Source organism: Pteropus vampyrus, unplaced genomic scaffold (assembly GCF_000151845.1).
Source record: "Pteropus vampyrus isolate Shadow unplaced genomic scaffold, Pvam_2.0 Scaffold74, whole genome shotgun sequence".
NCBI classification, from domain to species: domain Eukaryota; kingdom Metazoa; phylum Chordata; class Mammalia; order Chiroptera; family Pteropodidae; genus Pteropus; species Pteropus vampyrus.
This window is the reverse complement of record NW_011888855.1, coordinates 331,828-357,648: the sequence shown is the minus strand read 5'-3', so window position 1 is coordinate 357,648 and position 25,821 is coordinate 331,828. Positions and strand designations below refer to the sequence as shown.

The 25,821-nt window shown below is 38.5% G+C and overlaps 1 protein-coding gene, 1 non-coding gene and 1 pseudogene across 8 annotated transcripts in view; 1 reads left to right on the top strand and 2 right to left on the bottom strand.

The window, feature by feature from the left end:
• The window catches only part of COL23A1 (collagen type XXIII alpha 1 chain), a 299,079-nt gene that overhangs the window by 185,485 nt on the left and 87,773 nt on the right, over window positions 1-25,821 (bottom strand). The window lies entirely within an intron of this gene.
• On the top strand, window positions 7,084-7,511 carry LOC105293489 (annotated as a pseudogene).
• On the bottom strand, window positions 13,482-13,600 carry LOC111741227. Its single transcript, XR_002780932.1, has one exon. It is a non-coding gene; the product is annotated as a 5S ribosomal RNA (ribosomal RNA).

Below are 25,821 nucleotides of genomic sequence, written 5' to 3'. Positions count from 1 at the left end.
GAAGCACCCAAAATGAAAGAATTTGGGCTCTACAACAGAAACTCTGCACTTCCTAGGTTGAGCATGACTGGGCAGAGGGCCAATCAATTAGCTCATGCCTCAGTTTCTCTGTCCTGAATCCCCATCTGTTTAGCCAGGACATGTACTTTCAACCTGAGCCCCCATTGACTGGGCTGGCCTTCTGGGACATCCAATCGATGCCAGTCCTGCAGCCTGGTTGGTCTTCCCAGCCCAGCCCTGGCTTTCTCCTCTTCTCCTTGGCCAGGAGCCCCAAGTCTGAACTTGGTCTCTCTTTTCATCTTATGAGAGCTGGCGGGGGTGGGGTACATGTGTGTGGGCAGGAGAAGGGGCAGGTCTCAAGCATAGAAGTATAATGCAAGGTGTGCTGGCACTTCTATGAAGAAAATTGCCTTTGACTTGTGGGTACAAACAGGTTTGCAGATTTAGATGGGGACATTTTTTAAAGATCAGTCTCTCCCCTACATGACTTAAAATGATGTCATTTAAATTATTTGGAGCTTCTTTTGAGAAACTTTCTACCCCTGAGCGTGCCAAAAGCAATTTCCCAGAGTTAAGCCTTCATGAACCCCAACTTACAGGCCCGAGCATCTCCCTCACCGAGATCTGGGGTCAGGGTCCCAGCTGGGGGAGCATCAGCTTGCTTCTGGATGATTCGGGGAAATGCAAGGTGCCTAAGGAATCTTATAGATCATCTGGTTCCGAGGTGACTCATCCTTGCTTAAAGCAGCAGAAGCCGCTCTTTAAATAGAAGATGTCATGCAGAGGCTGAGTCTAGAAACGCATCAGAGCAGGACAGCTCTGGCTGTTGCTTGGCACAGGAAGCCAGGCCCGACTTCTTGTATGCCTTTCTCCACCCCAACCGCTCCCCTCTCACTCCTAAAACTCAGCAGAGCCCAGTTTGAGAAACCCTGGCCTATTCCGCCCTCCCACCCCCACCCCATTCCTATTTCACAAGCAGAGACCCACCATTAAGTGGCCTCCCACTGTCACACGGAACCTTCCCCTGTCTCCAGGCCACTGATGTTTCCAGCACCCCAGGCTGCCTCTCTGTTTCCTTTTAGTTGCTGGAAATTTCAGGGTCCTGAAAGATTCGAAGCAGCTTGTGCATTTGTGTGGTCCCAGTGGAGTCTCATCTGTGCCACTGCATTCACTCAGGCCTGTGTGGCCTGCAGTCTTCAGTCAGAGAAAGCGCGTATGCACGTCCGTGCCCCAACCCACCTACAGCGATTCCCTGAAACCCATTAGCATCACAGAAGCGGTGCCCATGTGAAAACACTTACCATGTGCCATTTTGGTTCAAGGCAGCAAATAAACCCCACATTTAAAGGGAGCTGAAACTTAAGAGTTTAATGCCCCTGCTTTGGAAGGTGATTCAACACTAGCCATGCAGGGGCCAAATGCCTTGTGGCCACTTGCCTTCTCTTTAGATTCTGGCCAATAAAATTCCTTTTTTTTTTTTTTTTTGAGTGTACAGTTCTATGAGTTTTAAGACATGCATAGATTCTTGTAACGGCCACCACTTACAGGATAAAGGACAACTCCAAAACCCCCAAATTCCCTCAGGCTATCCCTTTGCAGTCAGACCGTCCATCCCCCTTCCCCTAACTCCCAGTGATCACTGCTTTGTTCCCCATCTCTGCAGTTTTGCCTTTTCCAGAATGTGATATAAATGGAACCTACAGTATGCAACCTTTTGAAACTGGTTTTCTCTCACTTAGCATAATACATTTAAGATTCATCCAAATTATTGTATGCATAAATAGTCTGTTCCTTTTTCATTGTTAAGTAGTATTCCATTATCTGAATGAATAAGGGTTTACCTATTCATCCGGTGAAGAACATTTGTTGTTTTTCCAGGTTTTGGTAATTATGAATTACATTACTATGAATGTTCATGTACAGGTTTTTTTTTTGTGTAAAGATAAGTTTTCATCTCTCTGGGATAAATGCCCAGGAGTGGAATTGCTGGGTCATTTGCTAAGAGTGTGTTTACTGTTCTAAGAAACTGCCAGACCGTTTCAGAGCGGCTGCACCATTTCGCATTCTCACCAGTAAAGCATGAAAGTTCCAGTTGCTCCACATCTTGACCCACACTTGGCATTGTTGGAATTTTATAGCCACTCTCATAGGTATACAGTGATATCTCACAGTGGTTTTAATTTGCACTTTCCTAATAACTAATGAGGTTGGGCCTCTTTTCACATGTTTATTTGTCATCCATATATCTTCTTTAGTGAAGTAACTTTTGCCCATTTTTCATTGGGTTGTTTATTTCGTATTGTTGAATTTTGAGAGTTCTTTATATATTCTAGATACAAGTCTTATGTTGGATATGTGATTTGTACATATTTTCTCAATGTGTAGCTTGTCTTTCCATCATATTTAGGATTTCCCTTGCAGAACAAAAGTTTTAAATTTCGGTTCATGTCCAACTTATCAATTTTGAAAAAATGGATCACGCTTTTGGTTGTTATCTCTAAGAACTCTTTGACTAACCCAAGATCATAAATATTTTCTTCTGTGGTTTCTTTTAAGAATTTTACAGTTTTGTGTGTAATTTATATTTACATCTCTGATCCACTATGATTTAATATTTGTATATGACATGAGGTTTAGTTTGAGGTTCACTTTGGGATTATGTATGTATGTATGTATGTATGTATGTATGTATGTATGTATGTATTTATTTGCATATAGATGTCCAATCGTTCTAGTACCATTTGTTGAAACTACGTCATTTCCTTAGTGCCCCTTTATAAAAAATCAGTTGATTCTATTTGCATGGGTTTATCTCTGGGCTCTCTGTGCTAGTCCATGACCAATGCGACTACCCTTTTGTAAATATTACTGTGTCTTGATTAGTGTGAATCCTCCAACTTTGTTCTTCTTTTTCAAAATAGTTTTCACTATTCTAGTTCCTTTGCCTTTCCATATAAACTTCAGAATAAATTCACTGATACCTACAAAAAATCCTGTTTGGATTTTGATTGAGATTAAATCTATAGATCAATTTGGGGACAGTTGAAATCATAATTGTATTGGATCTTGCAACTCAGGAACCAAGTATGTATCTTCATTTATTTAGTTTTTCTTGGATTTTTCATCAACATTTTGTAGATTTTAGAATATAGGTCCTGGACATATTTTATTATGTTTATACCTAAATATCTCATTTAGGAGGGAGTACTGTAAATGAGGTTGCTTGTTAAGTTTCGGTTTCCAATTATTTGATGCTAGTGTATAGAAACGTGATTTTTTTTTATGTTGAACTTGTATCTCATGATACAACTCATTTATTAGTTCCGAGAACTTCTTTTTATAGTTCCTTTGGATTTTTTTTTCTTTATGAAGACAACCATGTCATTTATGAATACAGACAGTTGTATTTCTTTCTTTCAACTTGAATGACTTTCATTTCTTTTTCTTACTTTATAGCACTTGCTAGGACTTCAGTACAATATTAAATAGGAATGCTCTCCCCAGTTATTGGGGAAAACATTCAATCTTTCACCACTGGGTAGAATGTTGGCTGCAGGTTTTTGTAGATGTTCTTTATCAGTCATACCATCCCCCATCCCTGCCCCCTGAGACCACTAATCTGTCACTACAGTTCTGCCTTTTCCAGGATGTCATGTAAGTAGAGTAACACCATTTGAGATCTACCTCTGGTTTCAGGTTAAAGGTGTTCGCTTCTATGTCTGAGTGTTCTTTTCTATCATCCTTCTGTTTGCTAATACTTTTTATTATACATAGATGTTGAATTTTATCAAATGCTGTTTCTGCATCTATTGATATGATTTTTATCTAGTTGATATGGTGGATTTCATTAATTTTAGCACATTGAACCAATCTTGCATGGCAAGAAAATTTAAGCATGGCATCTATTACTTTCTACCTTTATTAAAGCTGTTAAACGTGTGTTATTTCCCCATGAGGTTATGGACTGCATTTTAGTCAATTAACTCAGATTCATCTCACATGCTTTGAAATCCCACCAAGTGCCAGGCACTACTCAAGGTAAGTCTACATCCATCATCTTATTTAATTTTCACAACCACACTAGGAGGTAGATATCATTATCCCCTCTTTACTGTCGAGAAAACTGAAGGCTAGAGAAATTAAGAGACTTATCTTACATCTAGGTCTCCTAACTCCACATCTAGTATTGCTCCTGCCATAATAGTAGCCTCTAATTCATCTTTTAACCCATAACAAGTTCAGCATAGCGATGGGTCCCAAGCCCGTGGGACTCCTGCTCTGAGCTTGAAGTCACCAGCCAAGCAATGCCCCCTTCTCAGAGAAAAACAGCAAATAACATTTATTGAGCACATATGATATGCTAAGGTTATGATGTGCTAATTGTTATGCACACATTAGCTCCTTTAATCTTCACATGAGGTAGGTACTGTCTTATCCCCATTTTGCAGATGGGGAAATTGAAGCAGAAAGGTATTAGATAATTTGCCTTATGTCATGCCACTAAACTGTATGGTCTCACCATCTCATCTCATTTTCCTCTCATTTCGAAAATAAGAAACATGGAGGAAAAATCGAATACATACCACACGTATTCAAAGTAAAAATTTCAGAAGGCAGGAACAGAGGAAAATAACTATAAAAGAAACATTCAACAAACTTCCCTGAGTCTTAAGCTCAAAAAGTAAAACTAATAAAAAGAGACCTATCTTGATATTTTTGGGAATTTATTGACAGTTTCTTTATATCTAAAATAATATATCTTTATAGGCGGCTGTATTTGGTCACAATACAGTTTCGAAATCAGAAAGTATATAGGCCGACCATTAGGTTATACAACTAGAAGTATATAAAAGTTTAAATGTAAAAATAGCTTAGAATTTTTAAAAAACACTATTATTCAAAAGAATGGTAGAAGAAAAGAAAAGCTTCAAGTGCAGGGAAATAAAATATTTTTAGAAAGCCTAAAGAAAAAAAGAGCAAATCACTGTACTTAGCAGAGATTAGAGGTATGGGGGACTGGAAAACATTGTAGAAGAATATACCCAAAATATTTTTTAAAAAGGAAAATAAGTATTACTAAAATTGACTAGCCCTGGGTTCAATCAGTTTTTAAAGCATGCTGCTTGAGCCATTTCAGGAACGGACAACTTAAAATTACTTTTAACCTTTTTCACACCTTGAGAAATATAGAAATTTTCCCAGTTCCATTTGCTAAACTGCTTTCATCCTTCATGCTTTAGTTCAATATTTATCAAGTGTCTACCATATAAGGAGATGTATTAACAGGCACTGAGCTTTTAGTGGTGAACTAAAGACAGACATGACACCTGCCACCAGAGCACCAAAATTTATGGGGAGACAAGACTAAATTGAAAAATCACATCGTTAATTAGTTACAATATCCCCTCAGAGACCCCAGAACCAGTTGGCCTGTGTTTCCCATTAATAGTTGCAATAACTGCTATAAAGAAGTTCAAAATACTCTGAAAGAGAATAACCAGAAGGAACCTAAACTACCATATGTAGGTTGGTAATTTAGACAAGGCTCCTCAAAGGATGAGTCTCACTTAGTTAGGTGAAATGGTGCAAGAAGAAACCTGGAAGGCAGAGGAAAGAGCGTGTGCAAAGGCCCTGGGGCCATAAAGGGCTTGATGAGTCAGAGGAGAGCTTCCCAGCTTGTGTGCAGTGAAGAGGTTTCAGGTTTGCCTCTAGTTGAGAATAACTGATGTGAAAAATGTTGTAGGCCAGTGTGGCTGGAGAGGAGTAAACACATCCAGGGTCTAGTGGGCAATGTTAGGGATTCTGATAAGAAATCAGGATTATATTTTCCACCTGAGAGTGTGGTGATCTTGTGCTTTAAAAAGATCACCATGTAATACGAATCCTTTTCAAATTCTAGAAGAGAAGGAAATACTTCATTCTATGAGACCAGCATGACTCTGATATCAAAGCCAGATAAAAACATCACAAGAAATGAAAACTACAAGCTGATAACCTTTACAAATGTATATGCAAAAGTCCTCTACAAAATACTGGCAAAGTGAATCTAGTAGCATATTAAAAGGATTATATATCACGATCAACTCGATTTATACTGAGAATGGAAGGGTGGTTTAGTATGCATAAATCAATGTAACACACCACAGAAATAGAATGAAAGGCAAAATAAAACCATCAATCCTATCAATTGGTGCAGAAAAGGAATTTGACAAAATCCACCACTCTTTCATGATAAAAAAACACTAATAAACTAAGAATAGAAAGGAATTCTTTAACAGGGTAGATGGCATCTATGAAAATCCTACAGCTAACATCAGACTCAATAGTTAAAGACAGGACATAGTGTGCTTAAGATCAGGAACAAGACAAGGATGCCTGCTTTTGCCACTTCTAATCAACGTAGTATCAGTGATTTTAACTAGAGTAATTAGTCAAGAAAAAGAAAAAAAGCATCTAAACTGGAAAAGAAAAAGTAAGATTATTTCCATTCATAGCTGACGCGTTCTTATACGTAGAAAGTCCTGAAGAATCCACACACACCAAAAACAAACAAACAAACAAAAAAACTGTTAGAGCTGATAAATTTAGCAAAGTTGCAGAATACAAGATCAACACAGAAAATCAGTTGTATTTCTATACACTAACAATAAAAAATTCAAATAGAAAATTAAGAAAATAATTTCATTTATAATAGCATCAAAAAGAGTTAAATACTTAGGAACAAATTTAGGCAAAGAAGCACGAGGCTTGTAAACTAAAATCTACAAAGCATTGCTAAAAGAAATTAAGAAGACCTAAAGAAATAGGGAAAAAAATCCTGTGTTCATGGATTGGAAAACTTAATTGTTACAATAGCAGTACTCCCCAAAGTGATCTACAGATTCAGTGCCATCCCTATTGAAACTTCAATGGCCTGGTTTTGCAGAAATGGAAAAAATGATCCTAAAATTCATATGGAATTGCAAGGGTCCCCAAACAGCCAAAACAATCTTAAAAAATGAAGGACAAACTCGGAGGACTCATATTTCCCAATTTTAAAACTTACTACAAAGTGGCATATCCAACGCCAGGTAGATGGTCACCATGAAGTTCAACTCCTTTGTGACCTCCAACTGCATCAAAAACCCCAAACACCACTTTAATGTCTCCTCACAGGGACGTCAGAAGCTCACGTCATCCCAGCTCTCCCAGGAGCTTTGGCACAAGTACAACATCCACTCCATGCCTATCCACATGGAAGACAAGGTCCAGGTGTTTCGAAGACTATACAAAGGTCAGCAAATTGGCAGGGTAGTCCAGGTGTACAGAAAGATATATGTCATTTACACTGAGCAGGTGCAGTGTGATAAGGCTAACCACACAACTTTCCATTCACCCCACCAAGGTGGTTATCACTGGGCTAAAACTGGACAAAGATGGAAAAAAATTCTTGAACGCAAAGCCAAATCTCAACAAGTTAAAAAAGAGAAGGAAAATATAAGGAAGAATTTGTTGAGAAAATGCAGGAATGACAATAACCTGTTGTACAACCATAGTTTAACTGTCAATTTTTAGCCTGTGTATTCCTTTCAAACTTTTCAAGGTATCTCTGGAATATTTTGTTTCCTTCCTGTTTTATTACTGATAGGTGGCTTTGCAAATCTACTTTTGCTGTTTTAATTAATTTTATGAATAAAAATTGTAAATGTGAAGAAGAAACTTACTACAAAGCTATCGCAATCAATAAATGTGGAATTCACATAAGGACAGACATGCAGTTCGATGGAATGCAATTGACAATCCATTAAAAAAACCATACATCTGTGGTTATTTGATTTTCAGCAAGGGTGCCAAGATCATTCAATGGGAAAGAACACTACTCTCTAACAAACGATGATTAGAGAACTGAATATCCACACGTAAAAGAATGAGTTGGACCCTTATGTCACGATGTACACAAAAATTAACTCAAAATGGATCAAAGACTTAAGCCGAAAAGCTAAATTTAACTATATTTTCTTAAAAGTGTTGGCAAGAATGTAGAATAAACTGGAACCCTCATACATTGCTGGAGGGACCGTAAAATGGTTCAGCCACTTTGGAAAGGTTTGGCAATTCCTCAATAAGTTAAATATAGAATTACCATCTGACTCAGCAACTCCATTCTTCCATTGAAAACATGTCCATCGTTTGAAAACAGATACTCCAACAAATAATTGTACACAAATGTTCACAGCAGTTCTATTCATAATAGCCCCAAAGTGGAATTGACCCAAATGTCCAGCGATGGGTGAATGGATAAACAAAATGTGATATATTCATACAATGGAATGTTATTCAGCCATGAAAGGAATGAAGTTTTGATACAGGCTACAACATGAATGAAACTTGTAGACATTATGCCAAGTAAAATAAGCCAGATACCAAAGGCCATTTGTTGTATGACTCCATTTATATAAAATATCCAGATTTGGCAAATTCACAGGGAAGAAAGCAGATTAGTGACAGGAACTGAAGGTAGTGGAGAATGGGGAGTGGCTGCTTAATAGGCATGGGAGTCTCCATTCGGGGTAATAGAAAAGTTCTGGAACTAAACGGTGATGGTTGCACAACATTGTGAATGTACTTAATGCCACCAAATTGTACTTTAAAATAGTTCCAGTTGTCATCTTTTATGTGTCTTTTACTTCACTAATAATAAAAAGAAATCCAACTAATCAAGCAACTTACACCGTCTTTTGCTGATTACAAAACTTAATAAATAAACATTTTATGTAAAAAAAAAAAAAATCACTGTGGCTGTTAGGAGGACGATGGGTGGTACAGAAGCCAAAGTGGAGGAGGGGCGGCTGAGTGCAGCGGGGAGAGGGAGAGAGAGAGAGAGAAGAGACGGATTTGTGAAATGCTGGAGGTAGAGGATGATTCTGAACTTCTGGCAAGATAATGCGGCGGGCGGGGGGGGGGGCAAAGACATTTGGGGACATCAGGTCACAGGTTCGGTTCTGATACCCACACATACATAAAACAAACATAGACTAAGAGAATAATAGGTGATGTCCAAGCAGTATTTATTCGAGAATTGTAAGAATGGCTCAATATTACAACGTTTGTTAATATAACTCATAACATTAATAGTCAAAATCATTCGTTTAACAATCCTTCCTTTTTCTACTGATCTAAAATATTTCACTTTAATGTAATGCTGTTCTGAATTATTTTATATCCTTGGATCTGTTTCAGAAATTTCCACTGTTGACTCATTTGTCCATTCTTATACTGGTAACGTGTTTTCATTTTCATTACTCTAGCTTTAGAATATATTTTACTGTCTGGTAACCTAAGTTCCTCTTTGAATTTTTTCTTTCTAAAATTTTCTTGGCTGTGCTTATATGTTGATTTTCCTAGATGAAATTTAGAATCATTTGGTCGAATTCCCCAAATATCTTACTAAAATTTTGATGGAAATTGCACAAGATTTATTGATTGATTTGAAAAGAGTTAACATCTAAAGTAGACAACCAATCATTCTATGACATCATCATTTTGACCTATTCATTACCTATTTGTAGAAGAAAAGTACATTAGAACCCACATTTACCATATGACAAGATGAAGTATGGAGAGTTTAAAGATTTCGGTATAGAAAATTAAAAGTATTAAAGAAAATATTTGTGATGTTGGGAGTGTAAAAGACCTTTCCAGGACATGACACCAAAGACAGAAGCCATGAATAAGAAGATTTAGATTTAAAAAACAAAAACAAAAACATACCAAAATCAGAATAAATAAAATTGAAAAATATTTTGCAATCTAGGAAAGAGTTCAAATATCCAGTGAAAAAGAGAACAGACAATTCACAAAGGGAGAATTACAACTGTCTAATAAGCATATGAAAAAGTCCATTACCTCTTTAATTACATGAATTCTAAATTAAAACAATTTTTTTATCTGAAAATTTCCCAATATATATCTTTTAAAAGATTATTTTAAAAAGATCCAGTGCAAAAGACACAGGCCAGGAGTGTACTAAAAAGATGTTCACGTAGCATAAAACTGTTATGTGTAAAATATGTTTATTCAATTTAAAAAGGAGATAAAGAAAAAAATAAAAAATCAAAAGAAAAAATAAATTTACATGCATATTTTTCAAACTTAGGATACAGACCATAATATTACCAGTGTTTATATTGCACTGGGGCAAGATTATAGTTAATTTTTTTTCTTTTGACTTCTCTAAATTTTTTGCAAGTATGTATTACTTTTTCCAATAAGAATAAAAACTTTTTTCCATGTATCGTTTTCACCTCTTTAAAACAGAAAAAAATTTTAAAAGCTCATGATACTCACTGCTGTCACAGGTAGTATGAATCTAGCATTTTCAAACAATGTTTATGACATTAAAAATTAGCATACAACTACTTCTGAACATCAATTTTGCAATATTAAAGGTAATAAAACTTCATTTCCTTTGACCTTGTGAATCTATCCAAAGAAATAGTTCAAAACACTGAGAAGGTTATACACATATGAAAACGTTCATTACAATGCTATTTGTAAAGGTGAAAAATTAGAAGCCAACCATTGTATAGTATCTTTTAATAGAAGAGTGGTAAAATAAAATATGATACGTCTACCGAAGATGTATAGATAGACTTTTTCAGAAAAGATTTATTAACACATTGAGAGAAAACCAAGATGAAAGGCTGTTTATAAAATATAATTATAATTATGAGAATAATTATGCTTATAATTTAAAAATACTAGAAGGAAATGTATAAAAATTAATGATGGCTATTAGGATACAGAATTATACATGATTCTTTTTTCTGTTTTCCAAATGTAGTTATATTACTTTTATTATTAAAAAAATTATATTGAGAATAGAAAAGGAAGAAAAGGTAAACTAGGTGGCAAGACAGAAGTGGGAGAACACGAAGGTTCTGAAATGAGGTAGAAAGAATGTTCATTGGCTTAGTGACCCTTGGAAGGTGGAGTTGACAGGGTCAAAGGAACTGACCCAGGTATCTAGTTGGGGCAATGAGCTGATGGTGACCACTTAACTTGGAGTGAGGACCCAGTCTGTATGGCATGTCAATAAGAAACTATATGAGGAAATGTCAGGCTCTTGGGAGGCTAATCCTGCCTGCCCTGCATCCAGCACTGCTTTCCCATATGTCCGCCACTGGGAGATGGTCATGGGAAGAGGTGGACCCAGGCCAGCCTGAATCCTGTGATTTCCTGATAGCACTGGCCATCTCCACCTTTTGGCTAAGACTCTGACATGAGGCTTCTGGCTCAGAGTTACTGCAGATCCAACAGCAATGACTGTCCTTCAAGCTTAGTGAATAAAGTTGTTTTATATGCTTGGATGCAAAAAGTACTTTTTTTCCTCCTCTTGAAATGAAGGCATTAAAAATAATGCTCATTAAGGTCAACTCAGACAGGATAATTAAAGGCATAACTGTCCCGGACTAAACACAGCTTTCGAACTCAAAAGATGCCACACCTCCCCCACCCCACCCCATCTTTTTACTTATCATTTTTCCTAATTAGAGAAATGGCCTGAGAGACAGGGAAGCTTTTGTTGTCTAGTCTTAATAAGTTGATAGGAAGCTTTATGCATAAAGCATCCTCTTCTACAACTCCTTAGATAAAAGCATTGGCATGTGGTCACAGCCAGCACTGTGATGTGAACTGAGCTTTGTTCATTGTGTCTGAATAATCCTTTCACTAGATTCAGTCTAGCAGTCATCAATCGACATTTTTGGATAACTATTATATGCCTGGCACTGTCTAGGCACTGAGATGGTCACACAGAGGATGAAGGTTTGACATCCACCAACAGTGTCTGCCACACCTCAGCAAATATCAAGGTACCTGAGCCCATGTTATACACATCACAGGATTCACTTACTATGAAATGGCGCCTCCCAAAGCAAGTCCCAGAGAATGAGCAAGGCTGATCTGGATATGGTAATTATACACCCTCACAATCCTACAGTGAAATAAGACATAAAATTCCCTCTCATTCCTGTAACCTCCTACACACTAATCAGGCCCAGGACATGACGTCTGCAGGTATGAGGGAAGTGTCATTTTCAGATGCCAAATATGGTTCCAATTGCTAGTTGTCCTCAATGTTCATTTTCTCCTTCAATAGGAAGGTATTTTTAGAACAGCATAAACCTGACATTTCCCAGGTTCCTTTGCAGTTAGGTGCGACCATGTGACTAGTTTATGGCCAATGGCACATGGGAAGTGACATGAGCAGCTTCCTGAGAATGATCTTAAAGAGAAGATGCATGTGCCTGCCTTCCCTGACTTGCTTCCTGCTGGCTGAGTGATTATGTAATGGTGAGAGCTGGAGCAGCCATCTGGGACCATGAGATGACACTGTGTTGAGAATGGTAGAGCCATAGAATATCAGGAACCTGGGTGTCTGATGCCTCTGAGGCACTATACCAGTGCCTGTACTGTTACATAAGAAGGAAATACATTTCTATCTTAACTATAGCATTAGAGGGTCTATGTTATATAGCCTAATCTATATTTTAACACACCAAGCATGGCTTAAATTAATAGATATGTTAATAGTAATAGTCACCATTTGTTGCATGTAAGCCATGTGCCAGGCAATGTGCTAGACACTCTTGATATACATGATCTCATTTAATTTCTCACAACAACGCTGTTAGGTCATTATCATTAGTCCTATTTTATAAGGAAACTGAGGCCCAAGAAGGTGGGCACATTACTTATTCTAACTTTGGTACTTTTACTTTCTACCAAATTGTTTTTGAGGACATGTTGTTTCTTAAATCAAAGTTAATTCTGAGCACAAATAGCATAAGGAATTATAGATCTCTATTTTATTAAAACTAAGTCCTATCAGAACTAAAATTTTAACTTCTATTATACTTACTTTGCTTTTTAAAAAAATTTTTTTTAAGTTTATTGGGTAACACTGGTTAATACAATTATATAATTTTCAGGTGTACATTATAATTTGACATCTATATATTCTATTGTGTGATTACCACCCCAGTGTCCAGTTTCCTTCAGCTACCATATATTTGATCCCCTTTACTCACTTCGCCTCCCCCCAACCTCCCTATATTTAACCCCCTTTACCCTGTCTACCTCTTCCCTCCTTCCTCATCCCTTACCCTCTGGTGACCACTAGTCTATTGTCCATGTCCCCGAGTCTCTGTCCTGTTCATTTGTTGCTTTTAGGTTTATTGACTTTTTCAAAGCAAGTTTTTTTTATTAAAAAGGGTGAAAATCTTTATTTTTTTTCATTCAAATGTAAGAATTATTTGTATATAATAGGTTCTCAGCTTGTCACATATATTTATGGACATTTTATGTATGTATGTATGTATGTATGTATTTTACAGCAGGAAAGCAAAGCTTTATTAGAAGGGAAAGTACACTTCCAGATGTGGAAGCGGGCCTGAGCAAGAGAAGTGTAGCTCAAAAGGCTTATTTATTTATTTTTTTATCGCCTACAGCACCTGGTATTCCTAGGTGGTCTCCCATCCAAGTACTAACCAGGCCCGACCCTGCTTAGCTTCCGAGATCAGATGAAATTGGGTGTGTTCAGGGTGGCATGGCTGTAGATGAAAAAGCTTTAAATCTGTTGAACAACTTTTTACATTTCAAGAACTGTTATTTTCAAGCCCCCAAAAGGGGAACATAAGATCACTTAATTCCCAATTTTCCCATAAATCTATAAAATTATTATTTTCTTTCATTACCTGAATTTTACCTCAAAATACTTTAATCCTTGATATAACTGTTTACCTAGAAATTCCATGAGAATCAGAAACAATGAAAGAGTTCAGTAACATGGTGACATAAAAAATTAATATGAAAATCAATCTTTCCTATATAAAAACAATAACCAAATTATAAGATATAATGAAAGAAAATATCTTAATTCTATTCATTTTATTCTATCCAATCCCATTGTAAAGTACAAAATACCTAGAAATAAATTCACAAGAAATTCAAATATCTATATGAAGAAAAAGCTTGAATCTTCTAATAGATGCAAATAAGACTTGAACCATTAGAGAAACATGCCATGTTCTTGAACAGGACTTGAACTCGGTGTCATAAGGTTTCAATTCCTCCTGTTAATGTATCAATTTAACACAATCCCCCCACACACGTTAACCTAAAAAAATGGTTTCGACTATAACAAAAAATAGCAAGCATTTATTTGAGCAAAAAGGATTTCAATCCCAGAAGTACAGATTCAGGCAGTAACTTAAATTGTGCTCCAAAGAGATCAAAGAAAGGTGGAGTTTCTAAAGGCAAAAACCATAAGCACAGTTCTCACTTAGGTCCTCTATGCAAATGAATGCTGCTGGTTGGTGAACCGGATTGGCCCCTTTCAAAGTGAAGAATGCAGATGGTCTGGTTGCCATGGTAAGGAGGAAATAAAGTTCAGGATGTGGTTACATAGTTGGCTTAAAAGTTCAAAAATTATGGGTAGGACAAGCATAAGGAAAACTTTTTCATGGCTTCCCGGCTCCATTTTAGTTCCCTTGACATAAATGACTGTATCTTGGCTATTTCCATCCACACATACAAATATCAATAGGATGTTTCTTTCAATTAGGCAGACTTATTCTAAAATTCATGTGGAAAGCTAAACATGCAATATTAACCAGGACAATTTTAAAAAGAAGAGTAACAAGGCAGGATTAGCCCCATTATCTATTAAAACAAATGAGAAAGTGTTAGTAATTAAGTGGGGAATTGACACATGAATAGAAAGATCAATGGAATGTAATAAAAATCCAAAAAAAAAAAAGAAGACAAAATTATGTACAAGAATTTAATTTATGAGAAAGGTGACATCTCAAATCAACGTGGAAAAGATGGAATAGTCAACGAACAGTTGGTACAACTGGGTAGCTACCTGAAACAAAAAGCTGGATTCACATGTCATACTTTACATAGGATAAATTCCAAATAGATGAAAGATTTAAAGGTAAACATGAGATCAAAAACTGAAAATCAAGGGAAATTATTTTAGAAACTCAGAGTGGTGAGGATCTTTCTATCCAGTATTCAATAGCCATAAGAGAAAAGATTGACAAAGTGAACTAAATGAGAAACCAGAATATCTGCATACCTAACAACTACCAAAGGCAAATTCAAGACTAATGATACACAGGGAAGAAATATATTCAACTCATATCACAGACAAAGAGATTCCTCGGCCTTATACACAAAGAGCTACTACAGATCGTAAGCTCTTACAGTAAGTCCAACTCTCTAAAAGAAAAAAAGCTATGATGAAACAATTTACAGAAAAGATGTCCAACCACACTCATAATAAGAGTGCAGCAAATTAAAACTTGTCTGAGATAATATTTTTTTACTTGTGAGAATGGCCCAGACCCAATACCTGATAACACTCTGAGGTAGGGGTATCACAAGGAGCATGAAATGGTACAAACTCGATAACAGGCAATTTGTCACTGGCCATCAAAATTAGCAACGTGGGTATCCTTTGACCCATGATTTCCACTGGAAATTGATTAGATGGATGTGTTATAGGTATGGGAAATGATGGATACATGAATTTACTCTACGGTATTGTTTGTAATGCAAGAGAGTGGACACAAACTAAATGTCCATAAGTGGGGGACTGGCTAAGGAAACCAGGGCAGGTCCATGTGAAGAATACTATACAGCAAGAAAAAAGAATGAAGAAGCTGTTTATATACTAATAAAGAAAGATCTCCAAGATGGATTGTTAAGTGAAGAAAACAGGTAGACAGCAGTGTTTACGCGCTATAATAAAAAGGAAAATGAGATACATACACCAGTGTCTGTTTCTATAGGAATAAAATATCTCTGGAAGGATATTGAATAAAACTAAAGCACTGGTGTTCTGTGGGAAGGTAACTAGGTGTCTGAAAAACAGTATACACAGTACACCCGACACACACATTTTTAACCCTGTGAATAGATTAGCTATTAACCTTTGTTCAACCATTAAAAAAAAGTTGGTGGTGAACATACATTGCAACATATATATGCCTTACTGTTGAACTGTATACCTGAAACTTACAATGTCACCAAAATTTAAAATTAAAAAGAAAAAAAAGTTGGAGCACTTTTCTTCTTATCTCATTGAACCACTCACTTTCTGGTACTTTCTGTGCATGTGGTGTTGTTATAAGTGCTGTGGGGAGACTATGAGATGGATTTGGACTTTTATTCAATTCTGTTGATTACTGTATTCATCCTTAAGCACCCAAGCTTAAGTTGGACATGAAATTTGCCCATTCATTAAAAAATTTCAACTTTGAAAGAATCCCAGAGCACAGAACTAGTAGGGTACTCAAGAATGGTCCACAGCATATTAATGTGGGGCCACTCCATTTGTTCATGGCCAAGATGAAGATGAAGGCAAAGATGATGATGGATGTGGACGGATGTTGTTTCCATTTTACAGGTGATGAAACAGAGGCACAATGTGGTGAAACAATTTGCTGACAGCCACCCACTTTTTCTCTAGTGGTGGCAGAGTAGGGATTCAATCCAGGCCGTCTGTCCCACTTCTCACAATGATTCTGCACTGGCTCTCACAGCCTCCTTTATACCATGCCTGTGCTGGACTAGAGATATTAAATAAAAGCAAACATCTTCCAGGAGCTTTGGTATAGGAGCAGGGATATAAGTATTGTGGCCAGGCAGTTAGAAAATACAATAAAGCCATTTCATAGAGTCCATATACCACAATCCCAGAATAGAGACATTTGCCTTTGTCTTTGCAAACCCTGTCTCTCTCTTCATACGGTGAAGCATAATTATTATTACATATGAACATAACGGCCCTGAAAAGTGATCACAGATGATGCTGAAAGGACTTTTCCTAAACACGAGGTGTCCGGTCCCACCTCAACTACTAGGTTAATGAATCCAGGCAATGCTTGAGGGAGCTGCTGACACAAAATAAAAAAGCTAATTATGATACTTCATTCCGACAAGTTTCTAAATTTAAAAGCCTATAAAAAGCAGCTCAGATTAAAAAGTAAACAAAAGGCTACTTTGTTATGGTTATCAAAGGTACCGAGTGTACTAATAATCTAGACTTACAGGCCTGCCGGCTGTCACCAGAAAATGTGAGTCCAAGAGAAAGAGCCCTGCAGCCCCCAGCAGTGAGGACCAGGCAGAGGCCCTCTGGCTGGAAAGAGATAGAGAGGAGTGACCTGCCATCTTTGGGCAAGACATTTAGTGTCTGTGGGCCTCAGTTTCCTCATCTGTGAAATGGGGACAATGACCCTTTTTGCAGAATTGTGAGGCTCAGACAAGCAAACCTACTAAGGATTAAGGAGCCCAGCTCCCAGCAGGGGCTCAAGGGCAGGTCTGTCCCTTCTTCTCCAAAGGCCCCTGGAGACAACACAGTCTCGCTTCTTTGAAGGAGAGAAGACCTGCTGGTGTGGGTGAAAAGTCTGAATTTCATGTTTCACTGGATCTTTTGCCAAACAACAAATATTCATTGTCTCACAGTTCTGGAGGCCAGAAGTCTAAAATCAAGGTGTCAGCAGGGCCGGGCTCCCTCTGAGATTCTGGATAGAAACCTTCCTTGTCTCTTCCTAGCTTTTAATGGTGGCCGCAGTCCTAGACCCGACTAGACCTTTTCTGCTCAGAATCTCTTTGGGAAGAAGAGACACTGGAACAGATTGATGGCGGAAGGGGCAGGGTCTCTGGCGTCATGTGTGGGAAAACCAGGGCTGCCATGGACCCCAGTGTGACCAAGGCAAGTCACTCACCAATGTGAGCCTTGGTTCCTCCTATGTAAAGAGAATAACGACAACACCTTGCTACCTGAGTAAACACCAGCACGTACATGTGCACAGAGCATGGAGTGCACTTTTTCTCAAGTTACAGTAGCACAGAATCTTAGAGCCCTTAATACTTGTCGGTGGAAAGCACCATCTACCCATCCAAGTATGATATCATCCCTCCTTCCCATCTCTTCAATATGTCTCCTTCCTGCCATTCCCACCAGACCCCTCTGCGTGGCCAAGACTCCAGCATCTTTCTCCTAAACAGCTACAGCACCTCGCACCCCTGCCCCATCCACACGGCTGTCACTCTGAGGGGCCTGGGAAACACAGAGCCCTACATGTCACTCTCCTCAGCTCAGCTCTCCCACCCCGCCCCCCTCAGCGGGAGAAAGTCTAAACTCTACTGAAAGCCATTCCAATCAATGTATCACTGGTTTAACTTGACAAAATAATCCTCGTGTGTATTTAGAAGAATAAACAGGCAAGAATAGCTAAGACATTTTCAAAAAAGAAAAATAACAAGAAAGCGACTTGGGTTGTTAAAGAGTATTACATAACCACAGGAATTAAAACAAAGTGGCACTGGTACAGATTTTGAAAAAAAGATGTGCATGTAGCAGACAATTTTGTGTACAAAGCAGGAGAAAAACAGATTGTTCAGCAAATGGTGTTGGGATAGTGAGTTATTTGGAAGATCGTCAAGTCCTCTTCTCATGCTATATACCATAAGAAATTACAGATTAAAAAAAAGGAGTTAAGTATAAAATAAATGAAGCTTTCTTTATCTTCCAGAAGCTTTTACAGTTCTACGGCAAACACTTATTTCTTTTGTAATAAGAAGGAATAAACAATAAAGGTGGAGGAAAAACAAGTTTTATATAAACTAGAAAGAAAGAGAGGTAAACACTGAACTGATATCAGGTGGGACTTTCTAAGCATAAAAGCAATAAAAGAAATATTAACGAATTTGTTTTGTTTAAAAATTTCAAATGATATACATTAAAAATAGCCACAAAAATTGACAAAGTAAGGAAGACATTCACAACAAACATAACAAAGAATTGTTGTCCATAAGGTATTACAAAATCTTGCTAATCAGTAAGAAAAACACTAAAACTTCCTTCCTCACCCCAAAGACAATTCTAAATAGAACTACAGCTGTCTAATAAACATGTGGCTAATGATAATTAAAAAATACAGAGCCCAAACCACGAGACACTCTTTTTTGAATCAGTTTAGTCACACTGAACCATTAGTTATCATTAACTGTGATGACAAGAGAAAAATTCTCAGATGTCCTGAATTAAATTATAGCAGGTCGGAGAGCAAGAGAAAAAGACAAGAATAATCAAGCAGTCAATACGATAACTGGGAGCCGAGTAACGAAAGACTGCTCACAGTCCTGAATGGATGCTGCATCTTGGAATCAACTTTTGCAGGGACCACCAACCATACTGCATCCTGCTTGCGTGTCAACTTCCGGGACCATTGCTTGGCACCAAGCAAAAGTAGTAAATATTTCTTCCTACAAACTCTGCACCTATCCTAGAACTGCCCTGGCTTCACCTTTTCCCGCCCCCCCCACCCCCGCCGCCATCTGTAGCAATGAAGTTTTTCCATCTGTAGCCAATGTAAGTTTTTTTCAAAAACAAATTACATTTTTCTTCCTCAAAACATAATGTATAAAAGGGCCTGTCAAATCCAGGACAGCAGATATGTTCGTCTTCTCCATTTGGCCATGCTGCTTTCAGGGTGCAGAGTTGTCTTTCCAACCACAGCTGGTTCTGAAAGAGGTACTGAATGTTGTGTGTGTGGGTATGTGTGTGGGGCTTAGACACACCCAATACCTTTGGTTCCTTTTACTCCTAAAAGCCTGGCCTAAAAGAACCGATTAGAAATAAAAGACAAAGGCAAGGATGTTTATCATGGCACTCTTTTCAATAGCAAAAATTTGAAGGTAACCTTAATATCTAAGAGTAGAGAAAATTCTACATCAAATGGACTGTCATGCCTCCATTAAAATGGTTTTCCTTAAGGTCCTTAAGGATCCCCTCACTCCTGCCATTCAATTAAGTTTAGTAATCCTATTGTTGAAGGTAATGTGCGACTGTTATTCTGAGACTGTTGTATGTGTATCATAGGATAAAGCAAGTGAATTCAGTGTGTGTTGTAAGAGGCAGGATTTTCAGCATGAGAAAAAGATCATGTTATTAAATAAAAACCTTGTAGTCCTGAATTTAAATTGAAATTAGCAGCATGTGCTCAGGATGCATTTTATCTTAAATACAAATACACATTTTCTAGTTCCACCCACTGGGGAGGGGGGGGAGAAACCACTAAAAAAAATGACTAACCCAGTACTAATGAGTTGCAACAGCATGCAAATTATGGCCTCTATATATTTCCTACTTAAAGGAATATATAAGATGAGTTTAGACACCTTTTGTCTTAGTAAGAGTAAATAAACTATCAGAGATTACCAAGGTCATGTCAAAAGTAATCATGGCTCGACTTGAAAAGATTCCCACTGGCCAAAGATGGGACCCCTTAAGCATCAACGAAAATAACTGCAATGGATTAAAATGTACCAAATATGTTTAAATACACGAGGTCACAATAGTACTAAAAATAAAACTTAGCAGTCACCTTTGTTGGATGCTAGGGAACAAATTCATTCTTTTGAAAATTGCTGAATAATTGGGAAAAAAAAAAATCTAATCCACTATTCTTAAGTGAACTCTACCGCAGGGTAACCAAATAGTTTCTCCTTATAAAAATATTCCAGCTACTAAATAAAGAAGAAGAGCAGAATTAGAATATCACCATTTTATAAATCTCTAATAAAATAATGGATCTGGGCAATGATCGTCCATGACTGTCAACATCACAAAAGAAACACATTCACCAGTTCTCCCTGGTGGGAGCACACACCAGTACTTTCTAAGTATTCTTACCTCCAAACCAAACCTGAATCTCATCAAAGCCTCTAAATCTACCCACCAATTTACAGGAAAGACAGGGGGAGAAGAACACTATTAAATGACACCACAGGAATGCAATCATCAAAGTTCAGACTGTGGGAAACTCTGTAGGAAAAATGACCAGCTTCTTCAATAAATAAACTGCAAGAAAAAATGAAGGAGAAGGAGGCAGAATCTATAGACTAAAAGAGACTGAACAGACATATCAGCCAATCACTATATATGAACCTTATTTGGATCCTGATCTAAACTATTAAAAAATTATTAAACAATGAGGAAACTTGAACACCAATGGGATACAAATTGACATTAAGTATTTGTTAACTTTAAAAATATCTAGGTGTAATAAATGATATTTTGGTTATGTTTTCATAAAATGTATTTGACTTTCAAATATTTGTATTGAGATATTTATCAAAAAGAATTATGATGCCTACAGTTTGCTTCCAAATAAACCAGGTGGTTAAGAGCTGGGAGTCTAGATGCAACAAGACTGGTTATTATTTAATAATTGTTGAAAGCCGGGTGATTGATACCTGAGGTTGATACCATTCTCTCTACTTTTGTAAAATGTTTGAAATTTTCCATAATAAAAATTGTAAAAACATTTAAAATGTGATTTTTTTCAAAACAATTGAATGCCATGGAAAAATGTGCGTGATATAGCAGTGATGGAAAAAGACACACCACCTATATAGAACATTATCTCAATCTTGTTATATACACATCAAGAATTTTGGGGCAAAAAGAAGAAAATTCAACATAATGTTAATACCAACTGTTATCTCTTTATGGTGGTGTAGTGGGTGGTTTTTATTTCCTTCTTTATATTTTCTGTTTTCTACAATTAGTAGGCCTTCCTTTATAATTACAGAAATATATTTTTAAAAGCATTTAACTTGGAATTTGTCAGGGAAAGCCAAGTTGTTATGTTCGTAGTCTGTTTATTTCTGCTTTGCCCTAATTACTTCCAACAGTCTCTGGAACTTCCATCAACCCAGAGACTTTCACCGTGCAGAGACTCTCCAGATTTAATAAAATAAACAACGTAAGTAGACCTAATACAGAAGCACCTTTCTCAGGCCAGAAAGGCTTTACAGAGCCCACAGTTCTTTACCCCAAGGGAAAAAATAACCAAACAGAAAAAAAATCCATTGCAAAATGAGTACAGCAGTTGCCCTCCCAGTAGGGAGCTGGCCCCAGCCCACAGGGACAGAGCCGTGCCAGGCTGTGGGCCCGTGACCGTTAGCCGTGACGGGCATAGGGTCTGAGCCAACACACATGAAACCCTTAAGGAAAGTTCTGTCAAGTGAAAAAGTAATAATCCTAATAACCTGTTGATCCCAACTGGGAAACACAATTTGAGCTATCAGACGAGGCTCTGTGGGAGGATGACACAGGAAAGGACTTTCATTGGGTGTGACCACACTCCTCCTTTTAAGATTCAAAAAAAAGTGCTTCTAAAACACTTTGCTGTTTAGTCTGACAAATATCAACCCCTTACCTAGCTGCATTGCGTTTCGGTGAAAATGGACATAACCTGAGAACCTTTTTCTTTTTCCTTTTTTCTTTGTGCCTTATACCTGTTCCCATGGAGGGGAAAATGGACATTTTTTTTTGCCTTCCCATTTTACAAAAAGTCTTACCAACTTTGCCAACCATATGTCATTAGGAGCTACGGGGGGGAGAGGGGGGGAAGTAAGTCCCAGACCTTGCTGATATGTGGTTTGCAGTCCCACGTGGGACGGAAGACAGACGCCAGAGATCCCCTACATCCCCCCCAACCCCCCGACCACCTTCCCCCTTTTATGATATTCAAGGTTTGGGGGCCTGTGGATGGGGCATCTCAGTTCATACCAGATTTTTTTTTTTTTTTTAATTAAGAAAATTGATAGGAGCAATGCCCATGGGAAAGTCTGGATGGCACCGCCTTTAAGAGAGCCATTGTCACACAGAGGCTGGCGAACAGAAACAAGCTACGCCCAGTCTTGGCGGCTGGACAGGATGCCTTCCGTGAGTCTGTGCAGAGATGGGAACTGGCTGCAGCACGGAAGCTCAATTCCTGATGTTGCCTCACCCCTCGGGAGCAGGTCACTTCCCAAAGAGACTCTCCGGAGAGCCGCAGTGCCTGTGCCCAAGTTGGTCACTGTTGAGACTCAGGCCAGGCCATCTCCTGGTTGTCTCCGCTATGTGTAATGCCTGTTTCCACCACAAAGGGCAGCAGCGGCAAAGGCAGCCCACCGCCCACAGGCTGAGAAGAGGGGCTGGGCAGAGAGGGCCAAGGGACTGCCACTCCCCTGTGCCTCCTGCTTTCCCAAACTGGGCTTGGAGCAAGCCCTGGGCCTGGCTAGCTACAGGACAACCCCACCAGGGAAGGACTCCTTAGTGATGTGGTGAATGGGTACTGCTCTGAAAACACAGAATCAATTTTTAATAGCTTAGACAACTGTGGGATTGCTTTTAGGTATTTTAAACAGCTTCTCTACTTGGGACAGGATAGCCAACATGTGACAGTTTATACAAAGGTGCCAGAAGTTCCCGCAAGCTCTGCAAACTTGAGCAACCTGCCTCACCTCTCTGGGCCTCAGTTTCCTCCTCTGTAAGTCAAGGAAGATAACAGAATCTACCCCATAGAGAGTTTGTGAGAGGATGAAATGAGGCAACAACAGGCAGAAAGCAGTCTTGGCAAACACCCTGCGTTCTCAGTAAATTCTAAGGATGTTCCTTGGGTTTTTTTTCCCATCCCAAATAACAGGGGTACAAATAAGGGGACACACACAGTGAATTCTACACATGTTAAGAAAGGGCTGAAGGAAAATGTAAGGGGACGACATGGGCAAATTGTTGTGCCTAAGGATCTGTCCCACAAGTCCCCACCTGAGCAATCAGGCACCATCCTGCAAATCTGGTTTGGAATTGGTGAGTTTGCTCAGCACTGTATTCTTAGCACCTAGCATGGCTGGCTCTTGGCACATAGTAGGTGCTTACTCAATATTCTGGGAGGAAGGAATTATGATAAAAGCAGCCATATAGTCAACACTTGCTCTGTGCCATACATGGTACACATTTCCACATAATTGAACTCTGTTTTATTACCACCAATTCACAGATGGCATTGAATCTCTAAGAGGTTGTCAGAGGTTTCTTTCCCCAGCAATCAGACCCAATCCCCAAAAAGGTTTTAAACAAAAGCAGCTGAGGCATTTACTCCAGTCAGTAATGAAAATTCAACATTCTTCTGTCATTGGTATAACTTATAGGGAGCTTTCCGTATTGATTCCTTTTATCTTTGCATTTGGGGCTAAGATAAACCTGTATGCATTTAACTTATTTCAGTCATTTAAAGGAATAAAGATCAAAAGAGAAGAATCTGTATTAAATCAGGCACAATAAGGGGAAACATTTTAAACAAAATATAATGTTCAGAGCCTCAGGTTGCTATAAATCACCACCATTGAGCTCCGAAATCCCTAAATTACTATTGTTGTGCTATTCAACATTCCCCAACCATAACAGCTGATGAAAATACGAAAGCAGGCCAAGTACAAAGTTGGAACATTTTTAAACTCAATTTTGACTCTGCATTACTAACACAACAAAAACAAAAAACTCAAAACCTTCCAGGATTTAACAAATTTAACTACAAATTACAAGTCAGATCCTTTCAACAATTAAATGCTATGGAAAAGAACGGTTCCCAAATCGAATTTTCCCAGCATTTTCATTAACAGATGTCCCCATGGAGCCTTCTTCAGAACTAGGGCCAAAATGGAAATTGGTGTGAAAATTAGTGAACATTTATGAAGAGCAGACGGCTGCAGAAAAAGGAAGGAGGAAACAGGAAGGCAACGTTTGCTATTTCTTTGGAATAATTAGCAAAACAGAACCAGCTGGAGGCTGGCCCCACGCACCTTACCCAAATGCTGCAGAGGGCGAAAGGTTCAAAGGGCCTAGTAAGTGAATGGTTAGGTGCCATTTCACGCCTCACTGCACAGCTAAATAAAGGGAAAAAAATTTTTTAAGTGATTGAACTTGAGCAGCCCTGATGGGCTGTTTTGCTTTGGGGAATCCAGCTGTTTTGAGAACCACACACCTTTTAGCCATGACAAGGGTTTTTACATCAGGCTAGGTAACATGCGAGTAAAAGAAAGATTTCCGTCTGCTGTCACGAGAGAATAAATAAAGATTCGGCATGTTAAGTGTTTGGGAAAACTCTACTTTTAATTAGATGCCTGGAAATGAGTTTATTTTCTCAGAAAGCCTGAACGTCCATGGATTTGGCTTTCTTTTCCTAAGCTGAGGCTGTGAGCTTGAGTAAAACTGTGATTGTGTCTGGAAAGGGGCAGCAGAAGCAAGAAGCGGGAAAAGGCAGGAAAAGTGGGGGCAGAATAATGCTAATAAACACGCACAGAGCTCTTGCTTCTGGCAGGCACCGTTCTGAGTGCTTTGCAGACATTCACTGAGATGCAGCCCTCTGCAGTGGTGTTGTCAGTTTCTCTGTTTTACAGACAAGGAAACTGAGGCAGGAGAAGTTAATAAATTCCCTGAGGCTCACAGCACAGAGGGGAGCGACTAGCCCAGGGATATTTCCCAGTATGCAGGCTGCCCCTCAGCCCTTTCTGTCCTGTAAACACAGGGGGTCTGGATGGGAGCAGACGTTTTGTTTATAAACAAGAAGAGCTCAAACATCTGGGCCTTGCTTTGGGGCCGCGGACACTGTGCAGGTACGAGCCCTTTGGCCTGCCTGGCCTGTGGGATAAATTCCAGGGGGTATAGCACATCACTATTTATAAGGCACCATCTCCCTGGGGTACATGTGCAGGCTGTGGCTGTCACTCAGCCCTGACTGTGGAAATGCAGGAATGCCAGCCCGTGCTGCTAGAGCTTCCCACTTGTTAAAGAACACGCAAAAATGAATTTTTAAGGAGCATCTCCTATATTTTAAAGTTGTTCATTTGACTGCTTTAAAACACTGTGCCACCCAAACAAAACTGGCCAGAAAGCTGGGTTTGGTCTTTGGATGCCTAGTGTGACCAAGACCTTAC